This window comes from Panulirus ornatus, chromosome 4 (genome assembly GCF_036320965.1).
Source record: "Panulirus ornatus isolate Po-2019 chromosome 4, ASM3632096v1, whole genome shotgun sequence".
NCBI lineage: Eukaryota > Metazoa > Arthropoda > Malacostraca > Decapoda > Palinuridae > Panulirus > Panulirus ornatus.
The window spans coordinates 80,529,012-80,541,511 of record NC_092227.1 but is presented as its reverse complement, the minus strand read 5'-3'; the positions used below and the strand labels follow the sequence as shown (position 1 = coordinate 80,541,511).

General features: G+C 40.9%; 1 long non-coding RNA gene across 1 annotated transcript in view; it reads right to left on the bottom strand.

Moving 5' to 3' along the window:
* LOC139764586 (uncharacterized) overlaps positions 1-12,500 on the bottom strand; it is a 37,006-nt gene that overhangs the window by 2,746 nt on the left and 21,760 nt on the right. The window contains exon 3 of the long non-coding RNA XR_011716412.1: positions 10,117-10,225. This is a non-coding gene — a long non-coding RNA (uncharacterized lncRNA). The remainder of the gene's footprint in view (positions 1-10,116; positions 10,226-12,500) is intronic.

Below are 12,500 nucleotides of genomic sequence, written 5' to 3'. Positions count from 1 at the left end.
GTAGCAGTAATAGTAGTAGCAGTAATAGTAGTAGCAGTAATAGTAGTAGCAGTAATAGTAGTAGCAGTAATAGTAGTAGCAGTAATAGTAGTAGCAGTAATAGTAGTAGCAGTAATAGTAGTAGCAGTAATAGTAGTAGCAGTAATAGTAGTAGCAGTAATAGTAGTAGCAGTAATAGTAGTAGCAGTAATAGTAGTAGCAGTAATAGTAGTAGCAGTAATAGTAGTAGCAGTAATAGTAGTAGCAGTAATAGTAGTAGCAGTAATAGTAGTAGCAGTAATAGTAGTAGCAGTAATAGTAGTAGCAGTAATAGTAGTAGCAGTAATAGTAGTAGCAGTAATAGTAGTAGCAGTAATAGTAGTAGCAGTAATAGTAGTAGCAGTAATAGTAGTAGCAGTAATAGTAGTAGCAGTAATAGTAGTAGCAGTAATAGTAGTAGCAGTAATAGTAGTAGCAGTAATAGTAGTAGCAGTAATAGTAGTAGCAGTAATAGTAGTAGCAGTAATAGTAGTAGCAGTAATAGTAGTAGCAGTAATAGTAGTAGCAGTAATAGTAGTAGCAGTAATAGTAGTAGCAGTAATAGTAGTAGCAGTAATAGTAGTAGCAGTAATAGTAGTAGCAGTAATAGTAGTAGCAGTAATAGTAGTAGCAGTAATAGTAGTAGCAGTAATAGTAGTAGCAGTAATAGTAGTAGCAGTAATAGTAGTAGCAGTAATAGTAGTAGCAGTAATAGTAGTAGCAGTAATAGTAGTAGCAGTAATAGTAGTAGCAGTAATAGTAGTAGCAGTAATAGTAGTAGCAGTAATAGTAGTAGCAGTAATAGTAGTAGCAGTAATAGTAGTAGCAGTAATAGTAGTAGCAGTAATAGTAGTAGCAGTAATAGTAGTAGCAGTAATAGTAGTAGCAGTAATAGTAGTAGCAGTAATAGTAGTAGCAGTAATAGTAGTAGCAGTAATAGTAGTAGCAGTAATAGTAGTAGCAGTAATAGTAGTAGCAGTAATAGTAGTAGCAGTAATAGTAGTAGCAGTAATAGTAGTAGCAGTAATAGTAGTAGCAGTAATAGTAGTAGCAGTAATAGTAGTAGCAGTAATAGTAGTAGCAGTAATAGTAGTAGCAGTAATAGTAGTAGCAGTAATAGTAGTAGCAGTAATAGTAGTAGCAGTAATAGTAGTAGCAGTAATAGTAGTAGCAGTAATAGTAGTAGCAGTAATAGTAGTAGCAGTAATAGTAGTAGCAGTAATAGTAGTAGCAGTAATAGTAGTAGCAGTAATAGTAGTAGCAGTAATAGTAGTAGCAGTAATAGTAGTAGCAGTAATAGTAGTAGCAGTAATAGTAGTAGCAGTAATAGTAGTAGCAGTAATAGTAGTAGCAGTAATAGTAGTAGCAGTAATAGTAGTAGCAGTAATAGTAGTAGCAGTAATAGTAGTAGCAGTAATAGTAGTAGCAGTAATAGTAGTAGCAGTAATAGTAGTAGCAGTAATAGTAGTAGCAGTAATAGTAGTAGCAGTAATAGTAGTAGCAGTAATAGTAGTAGCAGTAATAGTAGTAGCAGTAATAGTAGTAGCAGTAATAGTAGTAGCAGTAATAGTAGTAGCAGTAATAGTAGTAGCAGTAATAGTAGTAGCAGTAATAGTAGTAGCAGTAATAGTAGTAGCAGTAATAGTAGTAGCAGTAATAGTAGTAGCAGTAATAGTAGTAGCAGTAATAGTAGTAGCAGTAATAGTAGTAGCAGTAATAGTAGTAGCAGTAATAGTAGTAGCAGTAATAGTAGTAGCAGTAATAGTAGTAGCAGTAATAGTAGTAGCAGTAATAGTAGTAGCAGTAATAGTAGTAGCAGTAATAGTAGTAGCAGTAATAGTAGTAGCAGTAATAGTAGTAGCAGTAATAGTAGTAGCAGTAATAGTAGTAGCAGTAATAGTAGTAGCAGTAATAGTAGTAGCAGTAATAGTAGTAGCAGTAATAGTAGTAGCAGTAATAGTAGTAGCAGTAATAGTAGTAGCAGTAATAGTAGTAGCAGTAATAGTAGTAGCAGTAATAGTAGTAGCAGTAATAGTAGTAGCAGTAATAGTAGTAGCAGTAATAGTAGTAGCAGTAATAGTAGTAGCAGTAATAGTAGTAGCAGTAATAGTAGTAGCAGTAATAGTAGTAGCAGTAATAGTAGTAGCAGTAATAGTAGTAGCAGTAATAGTAGTAGCAGTAATAGTAGTAGCAGTAATAGTAGTAGCAGTAATAGTAGTAGCAGTAATAGTAGTAGCAGTAATAGTAGTAGCAGTAATAGTAGTAGCAGTAATAGTAGTAGCAGTAATAGTAGTAGCAGTAATAGTAGTAGCAGTAATAGTAGTAGCAGTAATAGTAGTAGCAGTAATAGTAGTAGCAGTAATAGTAGTAGCAGTAATAGTAGTAGCAGTAATAGTAGTAGCAGTAATAGTAGTAGCAGTAATAGTAGTAGCAGTAATAGTAGTAGCAGTAATAGTAGTAGCAGTAATAGTAGTAGCAGTAATAGTAGTAGCAGTAATAGTAGTAGCAGTAATAGTAGTAGCAGTAATAGTAGTAGCAGTAATAGTAGTAGCAGTAATAGTAGTAGCAGTAATAGTAGTAGCAGTAATAGTAGTAGCAGTAATAGTAGTAGCAGTAATAGTAGTAGCAGTAATAGTAGTAGCAGTAATAGTAGTAGCAGTAATAGTAGTAGCAGTAATAGAGTCGTATTGGAAGCGATTCTTCGTCGCCATATTTTATACCTCTCTCTCTCTCTCTCTCTCTCTCTCTCTCTCTCTCTCTCTCTCTCTCTCTCTCTCTCTCTACACGTCATTGGTAGGACGACGTAGCCACCTGTGCGTCTACCGTCTTAAGACGCGGGGAAGGGAGAGGCAGGGAGGGAGAGAGACGCATCGGCTCCAGACATCGCCAACGACGGGGATTATATCGAAATCGAGAACTGTACTGTTCGTGGCGGTGGTGGAGAAAGGAGTGGTGGAGTGGGGGAGTGATGGTGATAACACATCATGCGCATATCTCCCTCCGTGTTGTCAGGACCTCTCTGGGGTATCATCGTACCTTATCAGCCGTAAATAACCCCATAGTAAAGGGGAGTGTTATTATGGAGTTGTTAAATTGTATGGTACAGACCCTTCTTATTTTCTACTTTACACCGTATCGCCGACATGGCTCTTGCCTTTCTCTTCTCTCTCTCTCTCTCTCTGTAACATTTTCCGCTCGGCGAACACCTTCGCCATGGCTGGGGCAATGCACGGCGAAATAGGTGATGGGAAATGAGGAGAACGAATGAGAGCACCAAGGAATTCACACAGCAGCAGAACACTTGACTGGATCCTATCAAGGCTTGTTTGTGGTGAAAGATGACAGATTAGTGTGGCGAGAGTAGAGAGAGACAGAGAGAGAGAGACACACACACAGATTCAAACGGTAAACCTCTGTGAACTTTTCATATAACTAAGGTACTCGCACAATGTCAGCAGTTAAGTTAAAGCCAAATATTTACTGGGTCTTTGTTCGTCAACGTATTTACGGTGCTGCTCTCAACTACTGTAATTAGTACATCATTCCATATGTTAAGTCCTCTTTGATGAGAAAGTACTTGGCCTCAGCCGAGGTGGAACCTTTTGCCATGCGTTTGTGTCTTTTACTACAACTGGACTCTCTAGCCTTAAGTAACTTGTTGGATTGAAATTGTCGAAAATGACTGTAAATTGCTACTCTCTCTTCACGGCCAGTCAGCCAATTTGCTAGTCAAATAACAACCCGGCGTATACCATATGACTTAACATTTGCTAGTCACTCTCGAAGCGGAACTCGATCAAATACTACTATTTTTTTTTTTTTTTTTAGAAGTCTGAATGCATGACATCAACTTAACGTTTATCATGTTGATTGTATCAGAAATAGGTAGACATGTCAGATTCGAGCGATCACTTGTATGTCGAATATTCCACCAAGAATCGTTTATAAAAGTCTCCTACATGGTGTACGGTTTTGTCCCAGATGATGATGGTTTCCGTAAGTATAAACGGCTATAAACGTCATGCGAATTGGACGGTAATTTTCTACAAGTGACTTGTTGTCTTTTTTGAGGATTGATGTTACATTGATAGAAACGTTCCGTCACCTGGAACTTCCTCATAGCACGTAACTGAAAAAGAGGAGTCAGGATCTTCATAAACTAGCGTATTTTTCACGTCTTGGGTGAAATTTATGCGGGCCTGGCCGTTTTATTTACTTTCATTCCATATAGTGCTGTTGGTATATTTTCAACTTTTATGTCGGTAATTTGCAGAATATTATTAACCCCTCTTAGCGGTAGCACTGAACTCGGATCATGGGTTGTCTACAGCCGTAAATACTGAAGCAAGAAAAAAAAAAAGATAATTCAAGATCTTTGTCAAGGTTTCATTATCTCGAACCAAGTCACCATTTTCCATAATGGACCACTTGGCTGGGTGTAATGACCCGCTGTCTTCTAACATAACCGCAAAATGCCTGAAGGGTTCTGTTGCTATTTTCGGCAGCGTACGCTTCAAACTGACTTTCGTTTAGACGCGTTAGTCTTTTAGTTTTTCTCAGCATACTTGCATGATCCTCGCTATCATGTTCGCTATTGGTGTATGAGATTCATGATACATTTTTTTTTTCTTTTTTAGAGAACAGGTCCTTGTTTATTTCATCGTTTCACCATTTTGCCTTCTTTTGGGGAAAGATCGTATACTATGCATTAACAAACATTTTTCCTCCACTGCTTTGAAAATTTTACTGAAACTTTACCAGTTTGTCTATATGATTTTCATTGATGATGCCTGTCAAGAGCAATGCGAAGATTATTCAATTTTGCAGCTCTAATTTCTTTTCCCGCGACTTTCGTGTTGGCCAACATAACATGCAGTGCTAAAAAGTTACCTCAAAAGTAATTTGTCGGTGACCACTTGTGCGAAACGTTTCTCCAAAATCAGCGTTAACAGCGAGATCTTCATTTGTCCCTTGGACTAAATCTCGCCTACTGTCGTCGTTGCGAATAGGTTTCTCAACTCGTCTGTGGATAGAGGATGAAGAATGCTACCCACGTTTTTCTTCCGTGTTGTAGAAGGAAAACTAAGAGGGCTTGTAGCAAGGCAAGAGGTGGCTGGAAACTCTCGTGTCCTGTGTTATCATTTTCTATAAGCAAGACCAGAAATGAAGATGAGTCGAGAATATTTTTCTTACCCAGAGACTTGTTTCTTTGTTCCTGACTTGCTTCCTCGAGGCAGGAAAAGGCATATATAAAAACATATATTAACCAGAGAAGTACAAATACTGAGTGTAGTGAATATCCCATCTGATTTAGGATTATTTCTCGAGCCATATTTACCTGTAGATTGTCAACTTGCATCTTGCGAGAACATATATATTCAAAGCATGTGAATGGAAGCGCCACATTTCCACCTCCCACATATATATAAATATATATATAATATATACATATATATCTGTACTGTTATCCTGTCTTATCCTAGACTACGTTGAAAATATGATACACGAAAATGCACTCGTGTGTACCAACAGATGTTTAGGTCACGCGCTTCTCCTTACACATGCCTTACCTCGCGTCTCGCACTGTCATCTTTGGCATCATTTGGTAACCAAGACGACAACGAGACCACGCCACTCAGGCAGGCGGGCGGGAGGGACCCTACGTGCTGTCTAGAGGCAGTCACCTGCCCAGTGATGTATTGTTATGTATGGACGGTTGGAGCAAAGCTTTGTCCGGCCGACGGGTGCTAGATGCTGTGTGACCTGGTGCCAAAACACAGGCTAATTTATTGGGCTGGCTGTGGTGGAGGTGGTGGTGTTGAATGGGAGTGTGGTGTGTTTATTGAGTGGGGTACGGTGTGTTTACCGAGTGGGAAGTGGTGTCTTTGTTGAGTGTAGTTTGGTGTGTTTGTTGAGTAGGACGCGGTGTCTTTCAATGAGGTGCGTTGTGCTTCTTGAGTGTATCTTGGTGTATGTTGAATAGGTTGGGTTGCCTTTTGTTACGTGCAATAAGGTGTATCAGTTGAATGTGTTGTAGTGTCCTTGTTGCGTGTAGTGGGATGTAGTTGTTGAAAGAAGTTTGATGTGTTTATTGAGTGAGTGAGGGTGAGGATGTAGGTGGGTCCGAGTACAGTTTAGTGTATTTGTTGAGTGCGGTGTTGTCTGCTGAGCGCAGTTTGGTACGTGTTGCGCGCAGCGTGATGTGCCTGCCTTACGTGCTTAAGAGACAGGTCGTATCTTTCGTGTTCGGGGGTCGTACAGTCGTGTCCAATAGTCGTGCCGTCGTACCCTAAGGCTGCACAGTTCGTAATGGTACCGATAAGAAGACTGTATATGGTACCGAACTCAGTTGATTGGTGGATTGTGATCACGTGGTACATCGCTGGGTTTTCCTGATTGGTGGAGTGTGGTTTCGTGATATACAGCCAAAATTTGCTGATTGGCGGATTGTACAGAGGTGATATGATACTGTATTGCGCCGATTGGTGGACCATGATCACGTGATGCAGTAGGAAGAAGCTCATTGGTTGGATCACTTGGCGTTTTACGTGTCGAGACGCGCGCTAATTGGCGGATTGGATGACGGGGCGAGTCCACTGGATTCCGAGAAGTGACATCCCTTTAAGCACGACGGTAAGTACGACCCTTTGACCAATCCATAAGGGTAAGGTCGAAGGACAAGCCATTATACCCAGGGGTCGTAAAAAGGTCGTGGTCTGGGGTCGTAACGTCGTGCAGGATGGTCGCTCATTCTCGTTAGTCGTTAATTCGTGTTCAGTGGTGACTTCGTCGTGGGCTCGATGCCTGATGGTCGTTACGTCGTGTTCGAGGGGAGATGAGAGTATGTCGTGTGAAAATGGTAAAAGGATTTTGAATCATTTCAGACACACGACTTCAGAGTAGATAAGATAACCAAAAATGGAAACCAGATTGGATCTTTTTGAAGGGGACCGATAGCCAACAGCTTCCATGATTCTCATCTTTTGACATGCAGTTTGGAGACTTACGACAATCGATGTATATTGCCGACGTATTTAGATAAAAATGGTTCTTTAACTCGGGTTTGATACCGAGAATAAATTACGAAAGACCGTTTTTCCCGTTACATGTCATGTGGATTCGCTTTTCATTTTTTTTTCCGTTGCCAAAGTTAGTCTATACGGAAACAGGTTCGTCATCCGAACAGGAAGATTGATAATGCGTGTCCGTCACTCGGAAGTTTTATTAGAAATCATTAGGCTCGGCGTCAGTGAGCGTATGCGAGACACTGCCTCATACACAAATGGTGATCAAAGACTATTTCGTCGAGTAGAAACGTAATGTCTGCGCAATACCTAACTCCTGTGCACCTTGCCACGTAACCATAGGGACTATATCGCCGTAGGGTGACGCGGGTAGTCAGTGTGTGTGTGTGGGTAAAAAGCGTGTATGGTGGCGTGGACGTTGGCCAGACAGGCGATCGGCCTGGGCTGCCGTTCCCCGCTCCCCACACACACCCACCCACCGCCGCCTCCGCCGCCGCTGCTGTGTACCCCCTCTCCGAAATTGGCGTTTATGCTTCAACGTTGACGAATCGCCCCCGCTGACACTCTGTATACGCTGACTGGGGAGGACCCAACCCTTGCACGGCACCCACCCACACTCCTTCGTCCGCACTCTCGCACAAAGAGACACCCCCTGAAATGACGAAAGGTCTTCATCGCGTATTCATGCTTCCCCGGGTAGTCTTGCCATCGCTGGTGTGAATGAAGCGCGAGAGAGCCAATCGGTTATTGAAAACGAACCCAAACACATCAAACTGAGGAATACGCTTAGGGGCAAAAAAAAGTTACTAAAAAAAACGTTGCTAAACACATGCGAACGTTGGTCGGCTCTGAGCGAAAGCCAGTGGCGCCCCGGGTTGGACAATTCTCCGTTACGTCGTTACTTTCATCGACATTAGCTTTGATGCTCGGTATCGGCCTCCATTAACAAGCCAATTTACAAGTCGCCAGCTCTATGATAAGAGATCCGCGGGTCACAATAACCTTGGATGTTGAATGTACTGAAGAAGAAAAAAAAAAATGGGTAATGATAGGTTGCCACAAAGACAAATGGAAGTGTCTTTTTTAAGATGGCGTCTACTCTTCTGCGGAGGGACGCATAAGCTTGGAACGCCCTGCCCTACGTCAGTATACCTGCTTGTCTGCCTGCCTTCCTCTGCCTCCCCTACACCTCCTCATGGATATTGGCGATGGTCGCTGGGCGTTGGAGACTGGCACGTCGCTTTGCCCTGAGCTCATGGCATGGTGTCACCTGGACCAGCCTGTCTACTACGAGTGGTTATCATGATATAACCGGCCTCCACCTGCTAGAGGTTACGCTGCGAGTGAAAAGTCACTTTTGTCCAGGCTTTATCTAGATGGGAATACAGCCCTCGCTAAAGAACTCTGAACTGCAAGGGAGTCTACATTTTCCTGCTATTGGAAGTAACGCAGCCTTTGGGCTGCAAGACTCATCCATTGAAAGTGTCACTGGGGTAATATATATATATATATATATATATATATATATATATATATATATATATATATATATATATATATATCAACTGACTTATATTTCACTCTTGTGTCTCCCCTGATGATGTGATTATTACACGAAAGTGCACTTGGGAACTTTTCGTGTTTCATTTTCCCCGTGGGCTCATAGGAATATATATATATATATATATATATATATATATATATATATATATATATATATATATATATATATACATATATATATATACTTTTTCATCTGACTTGGAATGAATTTAGTGCAAACATAAACGGATGTGGTGAAAGGAAAAAAAAGGACCAGAGAACGAATAATGACAGATGCTGGCCGATGTTTTAATTGTTTCTTTAATAGCGGAATAATTACCGGTGTGTGTGTGTGTGTGTATGATACAAGACGAGGCTCCTGGTCCGGCCACGAAGGTCAGAGCCTCCTTCCCTTCCTCCCGTAGCCCGCCAGCCAGCAGACCCGGCAGATGCTAAGGCCTTCAATTACACTAATTACACATTAATCAAGTCGCTAAGCTGTCTGCCTGCAGTTGGCTGGTCCTCCACTTCGTTTCTTCAGTAAACAAAGACAACGGGAGGTCCTCTTAAGACTTTAAAGTCTCTAGTTTCCTGGCCTATGGAATGTGGCAGGTAGGATGTATCACGAAGGGAATTGCCATTGTAAATGTAATCTGACTCTTTGTCATTGAGGGTAAATCGACTCTTACAGTGGGAGATTCTCAGCTTGTAAGATGACGTTGCTGTGAGGAGGAAATAAATCTGACGTTTATAATCAGACGTAGACTGACTTTTCTAGTGGGAGATTCTCAGCTCGCGAAATGTCCAGAAGGAAATGTTTTATCAAAAGATATTTCTATCCTTTTGTTCCTTCATTTTAGAATTCGATGCATGTTCTAGATTTTGAATGAAGTCCGGGTTGAAATGTTTTGCATTTGTGATTTTTAACTTTCGCATGTTTGGCTTTCTAATGCAAACCCGTCATACGTCAGTATCTTTTATTTTTTCGTTTTCATTTATGCGAGAAAGAGAGGCAGGCTCCTGTAGGACGGGAGTGAACGATCAAAGGAAGGGAGCGTGTTCCTCACGCAAGAGAGACGATGAAATGTACAAAGATTTGTACTAGGCAGAAATGTACTGTGTTCGAGGCCACCTTGGAAGAAAGAAAAATAGAGTACAAGAAAAAATGGATGAAATCAAGAAGGAAGAGAATTCAGCAGGTTTTATCTTCTCGGAATGAAGTATTCTTAAATACAACCCTTGTATCTTTCGTCCCAATACTTATGCAAAGCCTTCATACTAGGTACAAAGCCTTGATCCTTGATATAAAGACGGTTTCACCGAAGATGTTTGGGATGGCTCAGAGTGGCTTTAAAAAAACATGGGTTTGCGAAGTTTTAAGTCCTCACATCTCCGTTATTGAATTAAACTGATAAAGATCAGCGATCTAATTAAGAACTGATAAAGCCAATAACATCACCATGAAGTTCACAAGCAGCACATGCGTGTGTGTGTGTGTGTGTGTGATGGTGTTCGAGCTGTGGCCTCTAACCTCTTCTGTGTAACTCGGCCGTCTTGGTTCTGGTACCATCTTTGTTGCCCTCCTCCTGTGGACCTTCTCTAAGAATTCTTCGAGCTTCTTTAAGTGCGGGTGACCAAACCTGGGAAGCATATTCTAGTTTTAGTATTCTAGTTTCAGTATTTGTATAAGTGAACAGTGTTTTGATATTTGTTGTATAAGTGAACAATGTTTTGATATTTGCCTGCATGCACTTTGTTTCCTTTATATTCTTCTAAGGCGGGAGACTGGCGACACGTTATGTACCGTGTGTGTGTGTTATTATCATTGTGTTACGGGGAGAGGGTTTTGCAGTCGTGTTGCCCAGTCTCCTAACCTTCTACATAATGTACCAGTCTTTACCCCTGTGTGTGTAGACACAAACACACGACTTCACGCATGCCTATGCCAGGTACCCATTGATCGACCAGCCCAGAGGGGAGGAGGAACAGCTGTGCGTGTGTGTGTGTGTGTGTGTGTGTGTACATGTATATGGGGATACGAAAACAATCTTACACTAACACAAAAGGAACACACACAAAGAATATATCAAGTACTAAATAATTGTATGTGTGTGTGTATATATATATATATATATATATATATATATATATATATATATATATATTTTTTTTTTTTTTTTTTTATACTTTGTCGCTGTCTCCCGCGTTTGCGAGGTAGCGCAAGGAAACAGACGAAAGAAATGGCCCAACCCCGCCCATACACATGTACATACACACGTCCACACACACAAATATACATACCTACACAGCTTTCCATGGTTTACCCCGGACGCTTCACATGCCTTGATTCAATCCACTGACAGCACTTCAACCCCTGTATACCACATCGCTCCAATTCACTCTATTCCTTGCCCTCCTTTCACCCTCCTGCATGTTCAGGCCCCGACCACACAAAATCTTTTTCACTCCATCTTTCCACCTCCAATTTGGTCTCCCTCTTCTCCTCGTTCCCTCCACCTCCGACACATATATCCTCTTGGTCAATCTTTCCTCACTCATTCTCTCCATGTGCCCAAACCATTTTAAAACACCCTCTTCTGCTCTCTCAACCACGCTCTTTTTATTTCCACACATCTCTCTTACCCTTACGTTACTTACTCGATCAAACCACCTCACACCACACATTGTCCTCAAACATCTCATTTCCAGCACATCCATCCTCCTGCGCACAACTCTATCCATAGCCCACGCCTCGCAACCATACAACATTGTTGGAACTACTATTCCTTCAAACATACCCATTTTTGCTTTCCGGGATAATGTTCTCGACTTCCACACATTTTTCAAGGCTCCCAAAATTTTCGCCCCCTCCCCCACCCTATGATCCACTTCCGCTTCTGTGGAAGGTATTAAGAATATATGGTGTGGGAGGCAAGTTGTTAGAAGCAGTGAAAAGTTTTTATCGAGGATGTAAGGCATGTGTACGTGTAGGAAGAGAGGAAAGTGATTGGTTCTCAGTGAATGTAGGTTTGCGGCAGGGGTGTGTGATGTCTCCATGGTTGTTTAATTTGTTTATGGATGGGGTTGTTAGGGAGGTAAATGCAAGAGTCTTGGAAAGAGGGGCAAGTATGAAGTCTGTTGGGGATGAGAGAGCTTGGGAAGTGAGTCAGTTGTTGTTCGCTGATGATACAGCGCTGGTGGCGGATTCATGTGAGAAACTGCAGAAGCTGGTGACGGAGTTTGGTAAAGTGTGTGGAAGAAGAAAGTTAAGAGTAAATGTGAATAAGAGCAAGGTTATTAGGTACAGTAGGGTTGAGGGTCAAGTCAATTGGGAGGTGAGTTTGAATGGTGAAAAACTGGAGGAAGTGAAGTGTTTTAGATATCTGGGAGTGGATCTGTCAGCGGATATATATATATATATTATATATATATATATTATATATATATATATATATATATATATATATATATATATATATATATATATATATATATATATTATATATATATATATATATATATATATATATATATATATATATATATATATATTATATATATATAATATATATATATATATATATATATATATATATATATAGAGAGAGAGAGAGAGAGAGAGAGAGAGAGAGATTCAGGTGTTACCTGACTCCGCCTGCATTGAGGTTACTCCGCGAGTGAAAAAATCACTTTTGGCGAGGCTGTATGATTAGGAGTACAGTTTCTCCGAAGGATGATTTGATCTGTGCTGGCGTCTTCAGCAAAATTTATCGTGCGCCCCACACTCATTCTGTGTGCGGCAGCGCAAAAGGATTACACAGGTCACAAAGGGGTCTTGGTCAGACCCCCAGTGGGTTACATAGGTTCATTACATTAGCTTTATTACACGCCTTACATACTCCCTCGTATAGGTTT